The sequence below is a fragment of the Pogoniulus pusillus genome, chromosome 6 (genome assembly GCF_015220805.1).
Source record: "Pogoniulus pusillus isolate bPogPus1 chromosome 6, bPogPus1.pri, whole genome shotgun sequence".
Taxonomy (NCBI): Eukaryota; Metazoa; Chordata; class Aves; order Piciformes; family Lybiidae; genus Pogoniulus; species Pogoniulus pusillus.
Genome location: NC_087269.1, coordinates 19,854,228 through 19,872,685, shown reverse-complemented (window position 1 = coordinate 19,872,685; position 18,458 = coordinate 19,854,228). Strand labels below are relative to the sequence as shown.

The window sequence follows — 18,458 nt, the reverse complement described above, 5'->3', positions numbered from 1 at the left end:
CTATTACAGCATCAGTTTGTGAAGTTTTAATCCTTCAGCCCAAGCTGTAGCAGATTTCAACTTCATTCCCAGTTATGACTGGTTCACTTCCAGGTATGCTGATCAGGCTACGAGGCATAAGCCTGAGATGTTAAGGATTTTTTCTCAGCACACCACAGCATCCTTCCTGTTCCTTAAAATCGCTTTCCTGCTTACAGAGTGAGCAAGTTCTTCCCAGGTACATATGTAAACTGTGATGTCATACTACAAGAGCATCAACTATTTGCCCTGGGGTCTGTTTAATTATTTTTTAAAAATTAATTTTGATTATTACAGTTGATTACACCTCAATGAGCAATGTAATTGATATTTGTAAATGTATCCCAAGGAACATTTTGTTCAACATGTTTTTTGCTGTTGAAGGTTAAAGACGCCGTTATTAGTTTTTCCCTAAATATGCCCACATCATTAGTTCCTCCAGTGAAAAGGTTGCCATCTGGAAAAGGCAGCACAGAGACATTATTCAGGCACAAGTGCATGAAATTGCTGTTTCTGCATCTTCTGTCTCTCTTCTGCAAGGAAGCGGCTTGTAATTAAAGGAGCTGGGTTTGGAGGAAACATTACTCATTTGGTGTTATTCCTTATCATGTCAAGGACTGACAGCTCCATAGCTCTGATAAATTATTCCTCTCAATGAAATGCAAAGCCACAGTTCCAAATGTTCTCCTCCACTCTCCCTGTTTCTCCCTGCAGCCTGTCTCTGCATAGGTTTGATGCCCTTTGTGGAGAGATGAAAACTAAGAGGAAGAAAAAGAATTCCTTTACTCCCCAACAGCTCTCTATCTTCCATATGCTTCACAAGAAAGTATATAGTGGGATTTGCAGTACCAAAAGAAGTTGAGAACACAAGTTCCATTAAAAGGAGAGGCTGAGGGAGCTGGGATTGTTTAGCCTGGAGAAGAGGAGGCTCAGGGGTGACCTTATTGCTGTCTACAACTACCTGAGGGGTGGTTGTGGCCGGGAGGAGGTTGCTCTCTTCTCTCAGGTGGCCAGCGCTGGAATGAGAGGACACAGCCTCAGGCTGCGCCAGGGGAGATTTAGGCTCGAGGTGAGGAGAAAGTTCTTCACTGAGAGAGTCATTGGACACTGGAATGGGCTGCCCGGGGAGGTGGTGGAGTCGCCGTCCCTGGGGCACTTCAAGGCAAGGTTGGACATGGCACTTGGTGCCATGGTCTAGCCTTGAGCTGTGTGGTAAAGGGTTGGACTTGATGATCTGTGAGGTCTCTTCCAACCCTGATGATACTGTGATATTGTGATACTGTGAAAAGTAAATGCCATTTGTGCTTCTGACTATACTTTTGACCTCATTTTGGTAGTCACTTTACAAAGTGCAGCAATATGATTTTGCATTGTTTGCAGAGTTTAAGGTACCTTCTGCATTCACCTGGGAAGAATCTCAGATACTTTGCCCTGTCTTTGCTACTGTTAGTTATTGACCTATAGCAATAGGCACGTGGCATTCATATAAAAGGAAAAGTAGCAGTATGAACCACATAGGGAGAGAAAAACCCTTTAAATGTCATAGTAAACTAAAAATTCTTACATTTACTTAGAGCTAAGATGTGTGGTTTTTCCTAATGGAACAAAATTAATTGCATTTGAGAAAAGTGCAGAAATTCAGTCAGGATTTCAAAGCTTTTCCCAGTAGAAAGAAAAACTACATTGATTACTGGGTTATGTATCTGATTTTTTACAAAGATTGAAAACAAAGAAGCTAAAGCAGTAGTAGAAGTTGGTGCTGATTCAAAAGATAAACAAACAAACAAAACATCACCCTCAAAACTGTTAACTTTTTGCCTATCGCTATTTACAACATTGCAAGAGTGCCTTTGAGATCCAATCCTTACTGTGGGAAAAAGAGTAAAATTCAAACTATTCACTCCAGCTTCTGAGTATTTTCATTCAGAATCTCCAGCACTAATGATGAAACTTTCCTACTACTTGGTGGCAAATGTCAAAGTTAGTAAATACATCTGTGCTGTCTTCTTATTTCTGAATCCTCTTTGCTATGATGAGCCAGCAGTGTGCCCAGGTGGCCAAGAGAGCCAATGGCATCCTGGCCTGCATCAGGAACAGTGTGGCCAGCAAGACAAGGGAGGTTATTCTTCCCCTGTACTCAGCACTGGTGAGACCACACCTTGAGTACTGTGTCCAGTTCTGGGCCCCTCAATTGAAGAGAGATGTTGAGGTGCTGGAAGGTGTCCAGAGAAGGGCGACAAAGCTGGTGAGGGGCCTTGAACATAAACCCTATGAGGAGAGGCTGAGGGAGCTGAGGGTGTTTAGCCTGGAGAAGAGGAGGCTCAAGGCAGATCTCATTGCTGTCTACAACTACCTGAAGGGGCATTGTAGCCAGGTGGGGGTTGGTCTCTTCTCCCAGGCAACCAGCAATAGAACAAGGGGACATAGTCTCAAGTTGTGCCAGGGAAAGTACAGGCTGGATGTTAGAAGGAAGTTCTTCCTAGAGAGAGTGATTTGCCATTGGAATGGGCTGCCCAGGAAGGTGGTGGAGTCGCCGTCCCTGGAGGTGTGGAAGAAAAGAGTGGATGAGGCACTTAGTGCCATGGTCTGGTTGACTGTATAGGGCTGCGTGGTAGGTTGGACGGGATGACATTGGAGGTCTCTTCCAACCTGGTTGATTCTATGATTCTATCTTGTGCTCTGCTGTGGGCTTTGTCTGGAAGGCATGATAATTCAGAAAGGAGAGCATGATCATATTTCTGGTAGTAGACTGATGATGACCTGCTCTGGTAATTGTTATTTTGTGCTTTTTTGAAAGCCTGAATAGCCATGTGAGAACAAGAGCAGTACTGTGTGAAGTCAGATATTTTTAATGCTTACAGGTTACAGAGTTGGGTACACTTGCCAGAAGGAGAGTTTATAAGACTGTACCAAAGGTTTCTAAAGATTAACTTCCCTATTTTAGAGTGGGCCTTTTGATATTTTGCTCTTTCTCCTCCTTTCATCACCTAGTCTCTCTCCTCTCTAGTTTTTCTGTCATAATCTGGGATATGTATTTTATTTTTAGGTTAGCAATGACCGATAGTTTTTGTCATCTCCAATGAGCTACAAGAGCAGCAATGACCACTATAACAACCAGTTAACTGTAATTCAGTCAACACCAATGTCCCAGGTTCTTCCTAAGGATAGAGTGCCTGCACAAGCAGCATACTTCTAACTACTGTAAGACACACTGCCTCAGGGTTGTAAATATGCTTTTTATTCTTTACAAGAAATGCAGAGGAAACTGAGTTTTACAGCAGGCCTAATCATGCCTGTCCTCTCCTGTTTTGCTTCAGGTTAGGTTCTGATTACATTGCTCTATGTCAGAGGCTCATATACCTTGAGACAATGAAATAGAAAATATCTTTCTAAATCATGGCATCACAGGATCACAAGATGTTAGGGGTTGGAAAAGACTCAAAGAGATCATTGAGTCCAACCCCCTTGCCAGAGCAGGACCATACAATCTAGCTCAGATCACAGAAAAGCCACATCCAGATAGGTTTTGAATGTCTCCAGAGAAAGAGACTCCACAGCCTCTCTGGGCAGCCTTTTGCAGTGCTCTGTGACCCCTACAGTAAATAAGTTCTCCCTTGTGTTGAGGTGGAACCTTCCGTGCTGCAGCTTATATCTGTTGCTCCTTGTCCTATCACAGGGAGCAAGTGAGAAGAGCCTGTCCCCCCTGTCCTGACACCCAGCCCTCAGATATTTATAAACATTTATTAAATCCCCTCAGCCTTCTCCTCTCCAGACTAACAAGCCCCAAGTCCCTCAGGTCTCCTCATAACTCATGTGTTCCAGTTCCCTAATCATTCTCGTAGCCCTCCACTAGACTCTAATGAACAAATCCCTGTCCCTCTTAAACTGGGAAGCTCAGAACTGAACACAGTACTCAAGATGAGGTCTCACTAGGGCAGAGTAGAGGCAGAGGAGAACCTACCTCGATCTGCTGAACACATTCTTCTTAATGCATCCCAGGATCCCGTTGGCCCTCTTGGCCACAAGGGCACATTGCTGTCCCACGGACAACTTGATATCCACCAGGACTCCCAGGTCCCCCTCCATGGGGCTGCTCTCCAGCAAATCACCTCCTAACCTGTACTGGTGCAGTTTATTATTCCTTCTCAGGTGCAGGACTCTGTACTTATCCCAGTCTTTAGAATGCAGAGGATAACAGAGACCTCCTAACTTGTCATTGCAAAGCCAGAAACTTTGTGGTAGGATTTTGGACAGTAAGCACACACTTGTGAAGACAGCCATAGATCTTTAGCTATAGAGCCATCATCTGAACTCATTCATGCTGGCTTTGCCATTGTGTCCATTGCAAGAGAATTCCTCCTAGCTAAGTGATTGGAAAAAGCAGTCCTTGAAGGATTTTTTAACAGTGTGATATATTGCTTGTTTTCTGCTCTGCTATCTTAGTGTATGCAAGGTCAATGCAGAGGTAACACCAAAAAAAAAAAAAAAAAAAAAAAAAAAAAAAAAAAAAAAGAGGCATTTAAGAGAGTAGCTCCAAAAGCCAGGAAATGCTAATTGCAACTTTGGCTTAACTGGAACTGATTCATTCTTCTTTAGTTAACTTTGTAATGAGTCTCTCTCTTGTACTTACTTTTGTAAGCAACAGGCAGATTGCTAAACCTACACCAAATATGTAAAATACAACTGCATCAAAGATGTGTTCCTGTCCTCTTGTCAGGGCACAGAAGACTCAGCCCTAGCACATAAAATCGTTGTTAGCTCAAAATGCTGTGTCAGAGGACTTTGACTTCTGTAAGAAAGAATCTTTATCCCCAGTTGATGCACATGAATTTACAGAGACTTGGCTATTATCACCCATGGCATCAGCAGCAACACTAGCAGATGAACCCAGCATTAAATAGTGGACCAGTGCTTTCAGCTACTGGCTACTTCTTTGCTCCACTGTTACAGCATCTTTCAATAGCTAACTGTAAAGGCTAATTCTGGGTAGCCTAGGTTTGCAAACAGTAGATCCACTGCATCAGAGAGGGGTTGTTCAAGACAGAAGTGGGGAGGGAGATATGCAAGGTAGCGAAACAGAGCACAAGGTCGAACAAAAAGAGAGCACTAATTTGGAGCGAAAAAGGACAAGCTCAATTTAGCAGTTCACAGTAGGTGAAATGAAGAAGATAGAAATATTTGAAACATAATAACAATTATTACTTAAATATTTTTGGTACCAATTGCTGTGATGGCCTTTTATCAGATTTTGAGGTTAAAACATAAAACAAGCAAACATAATGATAATTCTTTGAAAAGGGCATCATTTGTGTGGCATCTTTATCTTCATAACAGAGGGATAATTAACATCACTAATTATCTAATTAAGTTCATTAACTATCCACCAACAGTGCATCGTGAAGTTGACATTATGTTCTGTCAACAAATGCTCTGATTTCTTAGGAAGTAATTAAAATGTAAATTAGCATGCCATTAAATGCACAAGGGAAGTTTGGAATCAAATATTCATTTCAAAACTGCTCATAACACACTTTTTTTTTTTTTTTAACTTCAATGAAAGCAGGCACTTTACTATTAATGATGTATATTAAACAAGCTCCATTATAATATTATTGTCTTGTTTAATAACTGGCTCAAAGCTAAATTAGTGTGTGCTGCAGCAAGCTGGAGAAAGTTTCTTTAACTTTGAACAAAGAAATGTTGATGTCCTTTTAACTGGATATCTAACACTGCTCATTCATAATTTTCAGATTGTTTACAGGATCATAGAGAAGTGATTCAACAGATCAGTAAGGTAGACAAGAGATGCATGAAAACATAAAATGTGGAGCTCTCTAATTTTCTGTTATACAAATCACTGAACTTTCTGAAATATGTGGGAATAATTTCCACATTCTTTGAAGGTAACCATAACAGAGAAGCTGGAATATAAAGGGTGTATGATGATGAATACAAATTATTAGGCTCGTTCAGATCCAAAGGCCATCCACCCCATAGTCTGTCCCCTAAAAATCCAGGAGCAGCTGTTACAGGAGATGTTGTATGACAGCTCAATGAACAGTAGAAAATACATCCTAGCAAAATGGTTCCTTTCTTGATTTACAACAGTTTCATCTTAAAATCTGACATACAGGAAATAATATCCTTTCTCAATCTTCTTGTGGATAACTATTTGGAGTTTTTCTGTGTTTTTAAACACAGTGGTAGCCTGTGGCAGTGAAGAACCTTTCCTACATGTATTTTAAAGACATCTTTGCCTTTCAAGTTGAAGATGGTATCTGGTGCAGTTTTAAACTTGGTTATAGGATTTCAATTAATGGAGTTTTATGTTTAAGTCTATTGGCCTTGATATTCTCATCTTTCAAGAGCTGCTGGTTGCAGAATTTTGGTTTCACATAAAAGGTTATGCCAAGTGAGTTGAATGATATTAATATGGATGAAAGCAGAGGTTTATTTGGTTTTATAGAATGCTTAGAAACAACAAGTGCTAGCCACTGGAAGAGACAGGGATTTGTTTTCTCTGCTCAATATATAGAAAGACAATTTTTATTTTTCCTTTGCTCAATTATATCAGTTTTCTTCCAGAATTTCAATGCAATGAAATCCTAATCATGTCAGAAAGAAATTGTTGGGATTAATTTTCTTCATATATATGGTTCAATTCAAAAACCTAGAATGGCAATTTTAACTAAATCAAAGTTACACTTTTACATTAAAAGTTTGCATGAAATCAGCACTGTCATCTACAGTTTCCCCCAAGAAAATGATTATTCATTTTTTTTTAAGTTATGTGTTGTGTTTTTTCTACAACAATTTTTTTTTAATTGCTATATATTTAAATAATCTTTATAAAGAGAAGAATTGCAACCAAATTTGCTTATCAACAAGCTACGAGTTTATATGGAGTATCTCATCTCATTCAGGGAACAATGTAAATTGCACATAGGAGTCTGGGTGCCCAGAAAAATGGAGTATGAATTTCTTTCAAATAGCAGGGACTGAAAATAGGTAAGATTGTGAATTCAATGATGATATGTGAAAATAGAGAACAGGAAATAAGGACTGATCCTAGAAATCTCCGCAAGATGAACTCAAATGTTTCTTATAAAGGAGGCTATAGGTTTAAAACCTCTGTTGGGGTCTGTGACCATTTATTTCTTCTTGTACTCATCAACATAGAATCACAGAATCAACCAGGTTGGAAGAGACCTCCAATGTCATCCCGTCCAACCTAGCACCCAGTCCTAGCCAGTCAACTAGACCATGGCACTAAGTGCCTCATTCAGTCTTTTCTTGAACACCTCCAGGGACAGAGACTCCACCATCTCCCTGGGCAGCCCATTCCAATGGCAAATCACTCTCTCTGGGAAGAACTTTTTCCTAACATCCAGCCTATACTTCCCCTGGCACATCTTTGCTAGCCAAATTAAAGATTAAGCTTGGTTGTACCTATCTGTGTTCCATTCACATTTTCTGCTGCAGAATAGCCTGTACGGTCCAAGACTGTTCCACAGGCACTAAAAATCTCCAGAAATAATTTTGTCACATTTATATGTATGTCATTTTAGGAAAACTGATAATTTTAGGTGTCAGGGAAGAGATATTTCTCAGTATTCTGTACTCTAAGCTCTAAACATACCCTGATGTTTATAGAATTCTTTAACTGGCTAAAGGATTAGAAGTGTACATTTTTTTAAATAAAAGCCATGACTCAAATGTAATCAGCAAATACCTGTGCCTAAGGCTTTCAGATATGTGTATGGAGTTACTATATAATAGAGCTCTAGTTTAAGACAAGGAAAATGATAAGACCAAGTAAAGGAAAGAAGAGGCCCCCACTGCTATTCCACATAATGCCCAAACGTGACCTTCACCTTTCACTAGAGGTAAAATCTGATACTTCTGATATATCAAGACAGAAACTGAGCTCTCAAAGGCTGAGTGATTGATTCCAAAGCCACAAAAGTAATTCTTGGAAACAGGATTAAAGAACAAATGTGTCTCACCTCCCATTGTGCTTTGTTGCTGTTAGGAAACAAGCCATTTATTCGCCCAGGAAATCATCTCTTCAGTGGTATTAGCTGCTGAAGGAGTGCATATGTAATGCTCACATACATACATACAATTCCTATAGAAGTAGAGCTGCTTCTATGCTGCTTGAGTTTAGCTGTTAAATACAATGTGAAAGTCTCATCCCATGAACACCATACTTTGAGTTTATCCTCTTGAAACCCACTCCTGCGTGAGGGTACACTTCTAATGCACTGAAATATGGAGGGTTTTGTCATTAAGTTTGCTATTCCCCAACGAACTGGAGATGCCAGGAATCCATCCATGATCCTTAGGAGCAGTTGGCACTGTGCATTAGCCTCCTAGCGGGTGGAGGCACAAAGCGTCCATGCAACACTTAACTGCTGGAGCTACAGTCTGTTGAAAAGTTAAATGAATGTTGGCAAAGCAACAATAAAATCCACATATCAATAACAATTCTGTGATTCAAATATGCCTACAAACAACCCTCAGTGTGGAGAGTGTATGCAAAATCCTAGGATAAACTGTTCTGTAATCTGCCAAGGAAAACATCCGCCTTAGCTTAATTCTTGATACCTGTTCACTAAAGAAACAGTTTTCCTTCTTCTGAGAGGAACTTACTTGCTTCCTAGTGCATAGTCAATTACTTGAAAAGTATAGTCACAAGATGAGTGGCTCATTGTTTTCACAGAGTAGAAAGGTAGCCAGTCTCTGATTCACTGTGTTAGATTTAGCAACAGTAGTAGACTGTTATGGACAGTTCCTGTATCTGAACACTACAGGGCTGGTGAATTGCAGACTTCATCTAGATCCAGTAGTTTACTGTAACACTTGGATACCTTTCTGTAAAACTGCCATTTTACCTGCAATTCTCTCCTCTGCTTGTGAGGCTGATGAAGAAGGGATTGATTTATTCTCCATGATTTAGCAGCAAAGGACCAGAAGTGTTGGGCTTTGCTCATGCATATCAAAAGAGGAAGTTCTGATTAGATGTGTAGGAAAAAAAGGAGCATGAGAACTGAAGTAAGTACAAGATAGTTTTCACATCTCAAAAGAGTCTGGCTCTATAGGTAGGTAAGTTAGGATTTTTCATTAGAAACACTATCAGCTTTGGATGATGGCTGCAAAAATCAACTGTTTTTATGAGAGCCTTCTTCCTAAGTCACATCATCAGAGATCCACACTGGTTAGGGCATGGAGTCCAGAGGACAGAGCTGGGATATAGAGGCTAAGAGGAGTAATGCTGCAACACAGGTGGATGCTGTTTAATGGTGAACTCCTAGGAAATACATACTAATGTAAAAATGAATAATAAGCTCTTTATAAAATGACATTTCCTTAATGCATTCTCTCACAAAGAATGCAGCTTTCCTGTGTGATTTAAAATGGCAGGAGTTTATCACATGAGTATCATGTAATTTTTCTAATTCTAAAGATACTAATTTCCTGTTTCCCTCTTTTGCAGAGGTTTTAAACATGTTTAATGGAGGCTTTTAAGCCCTGAGTGCTGTGTATCTATTATCTGTATGTTTCTGTCTTAAATGCTTGGATGAAAATCTCTTCCTTTCAATAGCAGACAACCTGTATGTAAAAGTTTCAAAGTGTATAGACAAACACATCCTAAACCACAGTGAGTTCTTCAGTCAGGGTCATCAAAACAGTTTCTGCCATGTACAAACTCCTTACCACTGTCACGTGCATGATTTACATGTAGTTTGTTGCATTCCTAAAGAGCTCCTTACCTGTTGTTCTGTTTCCACATGTCCATATAATGCTGCCTAAAAATCTAGTGATTTCTGAAATAGTTGCAATTAAAGTAAAAATACTTCTATTCAGAATTGTGAAAGCCGAAGTTTAGAGGTACAAGGTATGTGGGCATTGTTTCTGTGATATGAGGTCTAATATGCCATGGTCTAATTGATTGGACAGGGCTGGGGGATAGGTTGGACTGGATGATCTTGGAGGTCTCTTCTGACCTGGTTGATTCTATGATTCTATGAATATCTGTTAAATCAGCTGCATTAGAACACTATCTGGCACTGGGAATGTAAGAGTAGAAGTCTCCAAACTGGCTCATCAGTTTGTTTCCCCTTCCCACCACTGCATGCTGTGAGTATATACACCCTTTTTGTAGGCTCATCAGGATGTATAAGATCAATTCAGGTTGGTTTTGCCCCATCGCGCTATGCCCCACCCCGCCCATTCCTCCATAAACAAGTTCCAGTGGCAGAATATTCCCCTAATTCCTTTGCCTTAGTTTCCTCATCTGTAAGCTGAAGACTTTGACCTCTTTCATAAAAACCTTTGAAATGTACTGGTGAAAAGTGCAATGCAAGAGTAGATTTTTTTTTTTTTTACAGCTGCAATGCTATATGAGTGATCTTCCTGGGTGTAAAATCGTTCCCAGCTCTCCTCATGCCGTTGAGAGCACCCCAAAGTAACAAGTTGTACACCAGTATGGCTAGATCATTGTTCTTCATTTATTGCTTTTTGTGTTTGGCTTATATTCCCTCAGCAGAGGGTGTCTATGTATGGCACTTGCTGATTGGTTAGAAGCATAGATAAACATAACATTTTTGTGGTAAGCTGCAACTAGTTTCTGCTTCAGCATCCTGTTATTGTCTAGCACTTAGCCAAGTTCCTCATATCAAGGAGTCCAAGGACAGCTCAAGAATTAAGCAGTTTCTTCATATAATGGCTGCTGGCTGTGTGCAGGATCGCTCACCCCAAGCAGTTTGTGCCCTCCTTGTTCGGCCAAAAATTCCTCCACATCCTCATAGGGTTTGTGTTTGAGGCCCCTCACCAGCTTTGTTGCCCTTCTCTGGACAACTTCCAGCACCTCAACATCTTTCTTAAATTGAGGGGCCCAGAACTGGACACAGTACTCAAGGTGTGGCCTGACCAGTGCTGAGTACAGGGGAAGAATAACCTCCCTCGTCCTACTGGCCACACTGTTCCTGATACAGGCCAGGATGCCATTGGCTCTCTTGGCCACCTGGGCACACTGCTGGCTCATCTTCAGCCTACTATCTATCAGTACCCCCAGGTCCTTTTCTTCCTGGCTGCTCTCCAGCCACTCTGTCCTCAGCCTGTAGAGCTGCTTGGGGTTGTTGTGGCCAAAGTGCAGAACCCTGCACTTGGCCATGCTGAATCTTACCCCATTGGCCTCTGCCCATCCATCCAGCCTGTCCAGGTCCCTCTGCAGGGCTCTCCTACCTTCCAACAGATCAACACCTGCTCCTAGCTTGGTGTCATCTGCAAACTCACTGATGCTGGACTCAAGCCCCTCATCTAGATCATCAATAAAGATATTGAACAAGTCTGGGCCCATCACTGATCCTTGGGGAACACCTCTAGTTACTGGCTGCCAACTGGATGTGGCACCATTCACCACCACTCTCTGGGCCTGGCCTTCCAGCCAGTTCTTGACCCAGCACAGAGTGAATCTGTCCAAACCATGAGCTGCCAGTTCTGCCAGGAGCTTGTTGTGGCAGATAGTGTCAAAGGCTTTGCTGAAGTCCAGGTAGACTACATCCACAGCCTGCCCCACATTCACCAGGCAGGTTACCGGATCATGAAAGAAGATCAGGTTGGTGAGGCAGGACCTGCCCTTCCTAAAACTGTGCTGGCTGGGCCTGATCCCTTGGCCATCCTGTAGGTGCTTTGTGATAGCACTGAAGATGACCTGTTCCATGGCCTTGCCTGGCACTGAGGTCAGGCTCACAGGTCTGTGGTTTTATGGTTCTTCCTTCTGGCCCTTCTTGTGGATGGGCATCACATTGGCCAGCTTCCAGTCTTCAGGGACCTCTCCAGTGAGCCAGGACTGCTGATAAATGATGGAGAGTGGCTTGGCCAGCTCAGCTGCCAGCTCTCTCAGCACCCTAGGGTGGATCCCATCCGGTCCCATGGACTTGTGAGGATCCAAATGTCTCAGCAGGTCCCTTACTTCTTCCTCATGGATTACAGGGGGACTATACTGGTCCCTGACTCCATCTGCCAGTTCAGGAGTCCAGTTGTCCTGAAGACAACCTGTCCCACTATTGAAGATTGAGGCAAAGAATGTGTTAAGCACCTCTGCCTTTTCCTCATCCTTTGTCACTATATTCCTCTCTCCATCTAATAAGGACTGGAGGTTGTCCTTGCCTCTTCTCTTGCCATTCATATATTTACAGAAGCATTTTTTATTCTCCTTAACAGCCGTGGCCAGCATGAGTTCTAAATCGGCTTTTACCTCTCTAATTTTTTTTCCTACAAGACCTAGCAAGTTCCTTGAACTCTTACTGGGACACCTCCCTTCTTTTCCAAAGGCAATATACTCTCTTTTTAATCTTTAATTCCTTCAGCAGCTCCCTGCCCATCCAGTCTGGCTGCCTCTCTCATCGGCTCGTCTTCTGGTACACTGACACAGCTGCTCCTGTGCCTTCAGGAGTTCTTTCTTGAAGCAGGTCCAACCTTCCTGGATACCTTTGTTTTTAAGGGCTGTTTCCCAAGGAACTTTCTGAGTTAGTTCCTTAAAAAGGCCAAAGTCTGCCCTTCGGAAGTCCAGTGTGGAGGTTCTGTTGATGCCCCTCCTGGTTTCTCCATATATTGAAAACTCTCTAATTTCATGGTCACTGGACCCCAGGCAGCCTCCAACCACCACATCTCCCACCAGCCCCTCTCTGTTTGTGAGCAGCAGGTCAAGCAGGGCTGCACCCCTGGTAGGCTCATGTAGCAGCTGAGATAAGAAGTTGTCCTCCACACATTCTAGGAACCTTCTAGACTGCATCTTCTCTGCAGTATTAGAGTCCCAGTACATGTCTGGCAGGTTAAAGTCACTCACAAGAACAAGGGCAGGTGATCTTGAGGCAGCCTCCAATTTCTTAAAGAGTAATAAATCAACCTCTTCATCCTGGTTGGGTGGTCTAGAACAGACTCTTACCAGGATGTCAGCCCTTTTGGCCTTCCCCTTAATTCTCACCCATAGGGACTCAACTTGATCATCCTTTATCTCTGCCTCCATGACATCCAGAGCATCCCAACTAGACAGAGCTACTCCTCCACCCCTTCTCTCTTGCCTGCCTATCCTGAAGAGTCTGTAGCCATTGATTACAGTGCTTCAATTGTGTGAGTCATTCCACCATGTTTCTGTGATGGCAACAACATCATAGTTTTCCTCCTGCATCAAGGCTTCCAGCTTCTCTTGTTTGTTACCCATGCTTTGGGCATTAGTGTACATACACTTCAGCTGGGCTGCTGATTTTACCCCTATCTCTGGCCTACCACCCTCAGCCTCCTTCATTTTGTCTCTAGTGCTGTCATGTTTAACCTTCTCTCCCATCCACTCTAGTTTAAAGCTCTCTCAACAAACCCAGCCAGCTCATGTGCCAGGATCCTTCTTCCCCTCTGAGTCAGTTGTACCCTACCTGTTGCCTGCAGACCCAAGGCCATATAAAGTTCAGATACTTATAAACATTGATCAAATCCCCTCTAAGTCTTCTTTTCTCCAGACTAAAAAGCCACAGGTCCCTCTGTCTCTCCTCATAAGGCAGTGCCCTCCAGTCCCCTAATCATCCTCATAGCCCTCCGCTGGACCCTCTCCAGCAGATCCCTGTCCCTCTTAAACTGGGGAGCCCAAAACTGAACACAGTATTCAAGATGGGGTCTCACCAGGGCAGAGTAGAGGGGGCGTAGAACCTCCCTTGATCTGCTGGACACACTCCTCCTAATACACCCCAGGATCCCATTGACCTTCTTGGCCACAAGGGCACATTGCTGTGCATTCCAACCTGTGACTAAGTGTATAGATGAAGAGATAGATAGTAGTGATAGATATATATTTTAAAATAAATAAATAAATCAGAGATAAAACATCCCAGACCTTAGTATTGTTAACTTAGAAGTCACACTTCAACATTTTAATTTTTTAATTTTTCTTTTTCCTTTTTTTCTTTTTCTTTTTTTTTTCCCTTTTCCTTTTCCTTTGCCTTTTTGATTTTTCCTCTTTTTTTCCTTCCCTCCCTGTGAAGGATTAGGCACAATTAATAATCTGTATTAATTTTTATTTCCAAGAGAAGATTGTTAATAACTATGAAAACTGTTTATTAACATTAATACTCAGCAGAAAACTTATCCACAGGTTCAAAAAAATGCAGAGGTTGGAAATTTATACACGCAGAGCACAGGCAAAACTAGATCACTTATTTCTTAAGGTGGCAAATGCAAATATTGTACTGGAAGAGGCTTTAAGTATTTAGTCACAAAATTATAAATCAGACAGTACCCAAAGCAGGTGGAGCTCTGTCCGATTGGCCGCTGAGGCTTGATTTCTCCCAGGCTTCTGTTGAAAGGAGGCTGACAATCTCTGACCTTGTCTCCAGCTCCTCTGGATGATATGTGTATCTCCAGGACTTGTAGTCTCAGCAGGAAGACTTTCAGGGACAGGCAGGATGTCTTGAGGTGTGTGCAGTCTCAGCACAGTGTCACACTGGAGGCTATGCAAGGCGACTGCGTGCAGGCGTTTGGAGCCTGTTCCTGGTAAGCTCTCCAGGCAAAATTGGGATGCAAAATGAGATGGTAGCAGCCTCGTGCTACCTGCCCATCCCTTTTATCAATATCCAGCCCACGACTGGTGGGGCATTGGACATCGATTAGCCAATTGGAATGGCACTCTGCCAGGCCTCACCACATTAGGCAAAGCCAGGGCTTTCACCCTCCTCTCCCAAGGCTGCTTCCCCAGCACAAAAGGAGGGGGAGCAGGCAAACATGTCTGGGCATGGATAAGCCCATCCTTACCCATCAAGCCTACCACCACGCTCCCCTAACTGTTTTGGAAGTTGTTTTGGTTTTTTACTTAATTTTATTCTGTTTTGGGTTTTTTTTGCTTTGTCTTTGTTTGAGTTTTATGTTGGTTTCTTTTGGGTGTAGGTTTTGGGTTTCAGTTTTTTTTATTTGGTTGGTTGGCTTGGGTTGGGTTTGGTTTTTTTTGCTTTGTTACAAGCTTTAGCTGAAAGAAAGTGTAAGCAAATCTGCTCTCAGGTTTTTTTTTTGGCATGCTAATTTCTCTGTTTGCCAGTATTTTTCTACTTGTTGGAGGAGTACTTTTCCACAGTGCTAATCATTTTCCCTCATTTTTGTGTGTTGTCTCATTGAGGAAGAGGACAGAGGTTTTTTATTCTGTGGCTTGTTTTTTTCTTTTAAACATGAAAATAGTTTGTAAATTCCATCACCTTTTCAAGCTCTAAATATTGGCTGGGGAATCTGACGCAGCAAAATATCTGATTCCACTTAGAATGTGGTTGTCTAAATCTGAAAAGTACAGAATTCTATTTGAAAAGGACTTAAAGCATGGTATCATGGCTTCAAACAAGAGAAGAGCAGATGGATAGGAACATGTTCCTTACTATGAGGGTGATGGAACACTGGAACATGTTGCCCAGGGAGGTGGCTGGGGCCTCATCCCTTGAGATATTCAAGATTAAGCACAACAGGATTGTGGACATCCCAATCTAGTTCAGGATGTCCCTGATAAATGTAAGGACTAGATGACATTTGGAGGACTCTTCCAGCTCAGACTATTCTATGATTTTATGATTCTATGATCATACTCTGACATTTAGGCCAGAACGGATCAATATGGTCTTTTAATCTGCTGTTCCCTCAAACACAGCTTGTATTTCATGCATTTACACTGTTTTTCTGCATATTAAAGACATAATGTTACACAATGTTAACAGTTATCAAAGATGGTGTGGTGATTTTGTTCAAAAATAGATATTGCATTGTGGCAGTGTGGTAATCTACTGTAGAAAGTGTGTTCATTTTAAAGGATAATCACCTACATTTTTTAATGGAAACTGTTTAATTGTCTGAAACCTGTCTGCACTAGTTGTTCATTCAACATTGTGCTCTATGGTAAAGGGTTGGACTTGATGATCTACGAGGTCTCTTCCAACCTTGGTGATACTGTGATACTTGTTCTCACTGAGTGCTTAATAAGTAATAGCCTGGTATGTATGCGTCTGTGTATATATATATATATATATATATATATATATATATATACACACACTCCTCTCTCTCTCTCTCTATATATATATACACACTTCATGTTTATTGGATAAACTTTTGAGGTTTTGTGTTTATTTGTTGGTGTGTATCAGTTGTTTGGGTTTTTTGGTTTGATTTGGTTTGGCGTTTGGTTTTTTTTTTTCCCCAGTCACAGTGATCTCTAATTTTGTTAACTGTTAATTTCATTTTACAACCAGATGGTTTTCCTGTGGGGATGATCATCAGGGACATGTTCATCTGGTTGAAGATGGCTAGCTATATCTCATTTGGAAGGCAAAGGGGTTAGTCTTCAGCTCACCAGACTTGGCAAGCAAAACTTTTCTTTCTCAGATCATTTCATATATTTCAAAGGCAGGAGATGGGTCAGTAAATTCAGACATAATCCTTGCAATGTGGGCTTTGACTATAGGGGTCTGATCAGTGACTATGAGTTGAAAACCAGATTATAAGCAACTTGGAAATAACTGCAAGTAGATCACTGACTAGAATTGAATAGCCTGTGAGTATCTGAAATGGTTGTTAGTACTTGGAGGAATTCCTTGTCTGTTTTGAATGACTTTTACCCTATGTCCATGTAGAGCTGAGATCTCAGCTCTTCCCCTGTATTGAGCCCAGCTCGACAGCACAGAGATGATTTCTAGGTCAGCCTTTATGGGAGCTTTATATGAATTATGGAATAGTTTTCTGAGGCCACAACTGTGATTACAGGTTTAATGATGCTTTAAACAAACAAAAATGTAATGACTTTCATCAATGTAAAACAGGAGATTCCTGCAGGGAAACACCCTGCAGGGGTAGAGACCTGGCTGGCAGCCAGCAGTAATCGGCACACCACATAGACCTTGTGTGTTAACTTAATTATAGCACAGTGCAAGCAGCAGCTAAACAGTTTGCTGTGAAGCATCACTGCTAACATGGCACAGAGTCCATGCATTTAAAAGTTACCCATCTGATCCATGGATTTAGGTAGCGAGAGGCTGGGATTTTCTCAACAGTTTAGCTTCTTGCAATCACAGCTTCAATGCTCACAGCAATCTTACCTTTGTCAGGGGAGCTTGGACAAGCATGAGGAGCTTTGAGTGGCACTGAGGACATGCTAGCCTCTTCTGTATAATCTCCAAACAGCTTCTGCCCTCTCTGCCAGCTCTAATCCTCATCAATTTGTCAAAGGAACAGATACTTCTTCTAATGGTCTGCCACTTTCATTTATTCTGTTTTTTTTCCATTTCATAACTTTGGTGTAAGTTCCAGGGAAGGGTAAGAAATATTATTGAATGATATTCAAGTTTGCAGCCTTCCTACACATGGAGTTGACACATGGAATAGATATTTATGATTTATTTGGATACTGTGACTTTTGGAATTCTGTTTCTTCGAGTAGTAATTAGGAGCATCATCCTGAGACCGCTGTCAGTGGACCTCAGGGAAAAAAATTAATTGCTCTTCCAGAGAGCTTTGGATCTGGGAAAATTTAAAACTATTCCCATGCAATTAGACATTGCATCTTGTAGTTGTAGCAGGATGGCTAGAATCTTTTCCAGGAAATGCACTTTCAAACAGGAAGATTTTCACCTGTGACTGGCAATAAGAGGCGTGTGATACTGAACTTCTCCTATTGAGCAAGGAGAGAAACAGATGACACAACTATCCTTGCATTTATATAGAAAAGTATGAGTTACAAGACTGTAGAACAGTCCCAAGAGTGCCTTGGGAGCTTGTTATATCAGAGTCCTGTGCTGGTGTCTTCATGCAATAAGGAAAAACAAGCCAGTAGCTTAGTAAGCATTGTTTGTGACCCAGAATTTCATAGATGGCTAGGAGAAAGAAGGGGACAAACAGCATTTTCAAAGCTGGAAGCCTGACATTTCTTAAAGTTTAACAGATCAAGTTGAGGAATTAGTATGATTGTGAATATCTTAAACTGTGTTTTGTTGTAATTTTCTTGATGGCAGTTGAGGATTTCCAGTAAGTTTAATGATGTTTCTGCTGATTTTTATTTTTTTTTTCAAAAGAGAAGCTCAGATAAAAGAGCAGTGTTTGAAGTTCTCTGATCTATGTTAGGTATAGGTCTCGGTTATGTGAACCTTGTGACCCCAGAACCTGTGAATTTTGATAAATAAGTGAGAAGATAATGAAAGCAATTTCATTTCCCTACTGCCTGAGTTTAAGGATCTCACCACAGTGGACCATTGTTTATGATCTTAGTCTGTGTAATCCGTATCATAGTTTCTGTTTTGTGGTTGAAGAGGTAGCAGAAGAGGTTGAAGTAGTTGAAGAGGTCTTGCTGAAGATCGTATATTCTGCTTGCAGAGTGCAGAATGCAACTCATAATCTCTTATACTTGCACAGAAACCCTTAGC

General features: G+C 41.5%; 1 protein-coding gene across 2 annotated transcripts in view; it reads left to right on the top strand.

The window, feature by feature from the left end:
* The window catches only part of WDFY4 (WDFY family member 4), a 193,594-nt gene that overhangs the window by 102,958 nt on the left and 72,178 nt on the right, over nucleotides 1–18,458 (top strand). The window lies entirely within an intron of this gene.